Here is a 6,401-nt window from a genome sequence, read left to right as displayed (position 1 = left end):
GAGCAAAACATCTGGAAAACAGCACCTGCACTGCCCTCCAGTGGTGAAATTAAACCGGTCTGTGCCTGGCAGCTTTAACAAATACCCCATTACTGCTGCTTCTGCACCTTGCAGCCAGAGCAGCTCTCTAACAAACCAGCTGGCCAAAAGAGATGTTGCAAGCATGATCCTAACTTTCCACATTTTAGTGAGTTTAAAAGGAAACCAAGAGTAACATGTATTCTCCTTGAATACTAGAATAAAATCCAACCCCAAGCATGCAAGAAGCTTTACCATTTTATTATATTGCATGTAATAAAGAACAGATTAACCTTTTCTTCCAGGAAAGGTCCTTCATTTGTTATTTAATTAGTTTTAACTAATTAATTAGAATTTTTGAGCTCCCCTGTCTCTCTGGGAGAAAGTGGCTTAGGTCCCTTCCTTTTTCTTCTTTTCTTTTGCTGCTCCTCTTCTTCCTCTTGCCTCCTTTCACAGTCTTAATCCCATTTTTGTATCCTCAGTATTACACTCCTTCAATCTCTCTTTGTCTGAGAGTGTTCTTAGCTTTGCACTTGCTGGGAACAAAGTTGGCCAGGAATTTACAGAATATTTTTCAGGCAACTCTTTGTTGAAGGCCAGATCATAGAAACCCACAGGACAATCTGAAGGAAACCACAGACCCCTGTGCAACATTTCAGTGTTAAACCATGACAATATTTCACTGGGGCTGAGAGGTATGTAATGTGAAAAGTATTTCATGCTCTACTAAGAAAGGTACTGTGAGGGCACAGGTCTGGGGTTTTTTTATGTTTATTTTTACATGAGACATCGTTCTACTTTCCATTTTACTCCATTGAAGTTAAGAATTCAGACTTAACCTCAGTTCATGCACAGGTGGTGTCTTCTCAACTGCATGACTGAATAATTTATTGCACTGAAAACAAAGAGAAATGTGAGTTGTTTACTCCTAAAGGATTGAATCCTGAATCATTATCACTTTCACATCACTGCCTCCCTTGACTTACCTTCTATGTTTCACTTAAAGACATGTCAAGATCTGTGGCATATTCTCAAATCCTTTTTAGACTGAACTAGTTATTTTATTCATACACAACAACTTTCATGTTAATTTAGTCAATAGGTTGATAAGTCTTAAAGGTTTATACTTTCCCAGTAGCAGCTAGTGGCTTAGCAGACCATTCCCTTCCCTGTGGCAATCAGGTAACATTCCTATGGCAACTACACCAATTACACATACAGAGAAAGTGCTTTTAGAAAAAAGAAGTGTATTGTATCTCTGTGTCACTAGAAGTTCACATTAGCAGCTAGAGTGTGCCCTGAGAGCTAGACAACTCACAAGTGATTCATGACTACAATTTAGAAGCAATTTGACTTTATAATATGGAATTCAGTTACCTTTTGAGTGTGCTGGTATTTCTGGCAACTTTAGTGAATTTTGAAAGGAATTCAAGACAAGGCACAGTGATTTGCCAATATTTGAGGTCTTTAATATACAATATTTGAGATCCTTAATATACAATATTGATTTTACAGTATTTCAATATACATGGATAAGTATACTAATGTCTTACAGTGATATCTGATACTTTTAAATACTTCATTTTCAATACTTATTATTTTCTTAAACAGCAAAAATACATTTATCTTATAATTTTGGTCTGTGTGTTAAGCATTACTACCTCTTTACAACTTGTCTAGAATTAAGCAGAGCATTAATTTAATATCTTGTAAATCCCTCTCAGAAAGTTACAACATACAAGTCTTTCCATCATTTAAGACAATGATTTCTCAGCTATCTAACTCTGTGATTTTTCACATGTATATATGAAAGTACATTCATTGTCTTCAGCCCCACAGATGCATCCTTCTCCTGTTCTGAGTACCTAATGTGTTACAGGTGTATGTGTCCTCCTAATGACAATTCAGTATTCAGCAAAGAACTTAACATCAATCTTGGTTAAAATGGGCTTAACCCACTACAGACTGATTATTTTAAAATGCAAATGTAATAGCTCAGCTCACCCAAGGTAAACAAACACATATGAGTCAAGTACATTAGAGAAAAAAAATAAATATATACATAAAGAATTTAAACACCTGCATTTTCAGGACAGAAATTTAAGTATACAAAAAGCCTGGTGCAGAATGTGCATTAGAATCCTCACTTACTTTTTATAAGCATCAGTCATGGTATCATATAAACACCCAGTATTCTTTCAAGTCCAATCTGATGATGGTTTATAAGGTAGCAAATACCAGAAGTGAGATGAGAAACTCCCCATCCAGACAAAAAGCATCTGGTCTCTGACTCAGAGTTCACCACCTAAATTATCCATATTCATAACACCGCATGTATATGAATTTAAACTGTGAGCTCTTTTTATGTAAAATCACAAAACCTCCTAATAACATGCAACTCTTTCAAATAGTGAGATATGCCACACAGTCACAAGCCTCATATAAACATACCAATCATCACATTTAGCTCATGCTACTTTTGCAAGTTTTCTATGACTTTCATTTGTGTTACTGACAGAAGATTTTGTCCATGTCTCACATCTTTTAGACAATATTGGTCTGGAACCTGATCCATTTGAAATTTTGCTCTTGGTGTAAAAAGGAACAGCCTCAAAATTATTATAAGCAGCACTGACCTAGCATATCTCTTCCAGCACAACATCAAATTCAGTTTGTTTCAGCTTCTGCCTCTGTTTCTTTGTAACTTTCAGGGTTTGACCAACATCAAGCATTTGAAATGTTTTTTTTTTTCTGTTCATCTCCTTTTTCAGCTGTCTTCTGAAGTAAAATTTATTCAATGTGCCAGGAGAATAATGTGGGATATGGGACAGACCTCATAGGTGTAGCTGTAAAATATATTACGCTGTCTGTAGACACCCCTAAGCATGTCAAAGACACATATTTTCCTGATTATTCAACACAGAACAGTTCATTTCCAGAAATACGTAAGCAAATCAGTTATTGTTTGTCCACTGCTTGAAATGCAGTAAATAATCAAACACAATTTTAAGTATTTTAATAAAAGATTCCAGAGTTTCTCTTTCTGGTACTATAGCAAAACCAGGAAGTTGGAATATATACTTAAGTTTTAAAAGTGAACAAACAATAAATGAAGTGATATAGATGTGTTCCATGACAGCTGCCCTCCCACTTCAAACTGCAAAGATGATCTCTGCTGTATCAAATCTGGAGATTCCATTCAGCTATTGAGCTTTGGGGAGAGAGATCGGGTTGTAGTGGGGTCAGCATTCATTGTCTGTATGAGTCTGTGACTGGGCAGTATATCAGTATATGCCAGCCCCTTTCCCACTTAAAACACAACCAGCAATTGAGAGCAGAAGTACCTGTCAGTGTAATATAGAATACAGGAATGCTTTATATTCCTTAAGACATCTCTAGATCAACTTAGACTTCAGTAAGAACTAAAAAAAGGTGAAAGGATTTGGCCTGATGTTTCTTTTTCATGAGCCAAATTCAGCCATATCTACGAGCATTTAACCACTACTTGAATGAAGAGGATGTTTTGTACACTGGGGCTAGTTCATAGGTTTTTTCAAAATTTTAATCTAGGATCTGCTCTTAAACAAAATGTAATAGCTTCAGAAGAAGATTTGTTTACAAAAGGCAAGATGGCAAAATACAGCTTTTTGTTACTTACAGCCTTGCTGCGCTTTTATGAAAGCCAATTTTTTTTCTTATGCTTATTGCTTCCTTAAGAAAGTGTACAATCATGGATACTTTGTACATTTTATTTCAACTTCAAGCCATTCCTGCAAAAAAAAGCATTCACATTCACAACTGAATACAGCTTCAGTTAAATCAATAGAGCTGTCACAGCTTACTCCTACAATGGATCTGACCCTAAATCTAAGACTACAAGGCAAGGAGAGGAGGAACAGTGACATGAATCATGGCGGAGGAAGCATGATAACAATAAAAGATTCCTTGCAATAGGACTGTCCACACTGGGATTACCAGCAAATTCATATTTTATTGGAACAAACTAAATCTTAATGCTCCAGAAAATAAGCTTTCTCTGGTAAGTGAATAAGTGAATAAGCTTTCTCTGCTTAAGTGTATAGTCATTTCAAGAGAGTTCCCAAAATATAAGATGTATAACAAATCTGGCAATAGAAACCATGATCTTGTAGAGACTTCACAGCAGAAATGAGACATGGGTTCAAAGAAGGCATCTTTCTCAAGTTCCAGTTGACTCCAGAGAAGGGAGGAAAATAAAGGTCCTGTTTCCTCATATACAAACAGCAGGACAAGAATTGGGTGAGAAGGGCTTTGGCTCCCTCTTCCACCCCCTCTCCATCAGTAGAAGTACATTGATTTGGCTCAGGTCTGCAAGAACGAGCAAACATGATGTATCTGTAACAGGTGAATTCCCTCAAAGTTGTGAGAGATGTGTACAAGGGCCAAATAATACAAAGGCTGTTTTGCCACTGGAGACTGCTACATGGAAAGGCACAACTCAACACCAAGCAAACAATAGGACAGAAAGGTCTGAGGGGACAATGGTACCAGCAAGTTACACAGTTCTGGTCTTCTGGGCAATAGAAGGATATTGATTTAAAGTCCCAACACTGCAAACAGAGTCAAGCACAAACCTGCAGCTGATTTAATTGAGAACTGCCTGGTGTCACACAATGATGCTCTCTTTTGTGTAGAATGAACTCCTGGAGTAAATTTGAATCCTTGGGAGGAGGGGTGCAAGACACCGAGGTCCTCTGCAGTTGTCACTCTGACCATGGTCTCCCCTGGGTTTGAAACAGGGTTATAAAAATACACCAGAACACAGGACACTAAAAGAAGCAGTGTGGTTGGTAACAGCAATAAGAGAGACAGAAGCTTATTTCTTGACACTACGTCTAATTTTCTGATTAAAATATTGACTGAGATATTTCTTGCAGACTACCAGTGGCCAGATGAGAGGAGTTCATAATTTCTGTGATTGTGCTTGATACTGTCTCATATGTAAGCACTTTCAGATAAACATTTTAGAGTAGGAGACTAGAATGGTAGACTAACTCCTTTACAAAATAACAGAATAATCTCTGGAAAAGTTTTTGGCCATTTTCTTGAAGGTTTTTCACATTGAAGTTCTCTAAAACTCTTCAAACCCCCCAACCTTCTAGCCAAGCCAGCCTGCTTATTTATTAAGCAGTACAGTTTCTTAGATGCTTATTTAGATTTTTAGGCTTTTGTAGGAGAAACATCAGCTCATTACACAAATCACTGGTTTATGAAGAGCTATTATTAATTTTCTGCACTAGGAAATCTGCGGCAAACTATACTCTAAGCATAAACAGAAGAGCTAACTGGGAAAATAACAATCAGACACAGATAGTATTGCACAGCATATGCAACAGTTTCATAAGTGTGGCTCACTGGTGACCTCCTTGGCAATGTCATTGGGCTGCATCTGCTCTGTGCAACCACAGCTCAGACAGTGCCTGCAATTGCAGACACCATTGTGCAAGCTCCTGGTAGGAATGCTGAGAGCCCACGATGCTGCTGCAGCTCAAATATTTGGGACATGCTGCTTTGGGACTTATTAAGGTATAAGGAGTCACCTGTCTTGGTCAATGTGGAATGTGTTTTGAGTGCTAGCAAAAAAAGGGTGATCCAGGTGATGGTGCTATCATCCAATCTTTCCCATGCCATTTTACAGTCATTAGTCACACAAATACTTCCAAATATTGGCAGTATTGTGCACTGGGTCACAGGGCAATTCTCTTAATGCTTGTAATGCAGGCCCATTCAGACACTTCGATGGAAGTATTTTCACAGGTCCTGTTTAATTAAATTATATTAAAAATTAGAGAAATTAAAAATTATATAGGTTAGAATTTCTAATAAAAATTAGAGATTTGATTTCTCCCCAAAATGAGTGTCAGTCAGCATATTTCCTCCTCTCTCTCATATGCACCAATTACACCTGATTCCTGTCATTCCATTACCACAGTATGGAACACAAATGTTAGCACATGGAATTGTGTGAGTTGTGAAGCCTTCTGAAAATCCAGAATGCTATGTACAAATTACAAATGCTATATAAGGAAGCTCATTCTCTGTAAAGGGATATGAGAAATGAAAACAAGGCAGGCATTGCATGGTCAAGTCAAGAACAGTGGGACAAGAGCAAGACCTGCTAGTCCCCTAACAAAACATTCAGCACTGCACAGCATTTAGAGGTAGAAGGGTAGAAAACCCTTTTTCCTACCCTCCCCCCCCCAAAAAAAACCCCAAACAACCAAACAAAAAAACCCCAAACAAACAAAAAACCCCCAACCAATTACCAAACAAACAACCAAAAAAACCACAACCCAAACATCCAAAATTAATTTGTATTGCTAAGGAAAATGAGAGGGAAAAAA

Source organism: Calypte anna, chromosome 1 (genome assembly GCF_003957555.1).
Source record: "Calypte anna isolate BGI_N300 chromosome 1, bCalAnn1_v1.p, whole genome shotgun sequence".
NCBI lineage: Eukaryota > Metazoa > Chordata > Aves > Apodiformes > Trochilidae > Calypte > Calypte anna.
The sequence above is the reverse complement of the archived record's forward strand: the minus strand, read 5'-3'. Positions refer to the sequence as shown.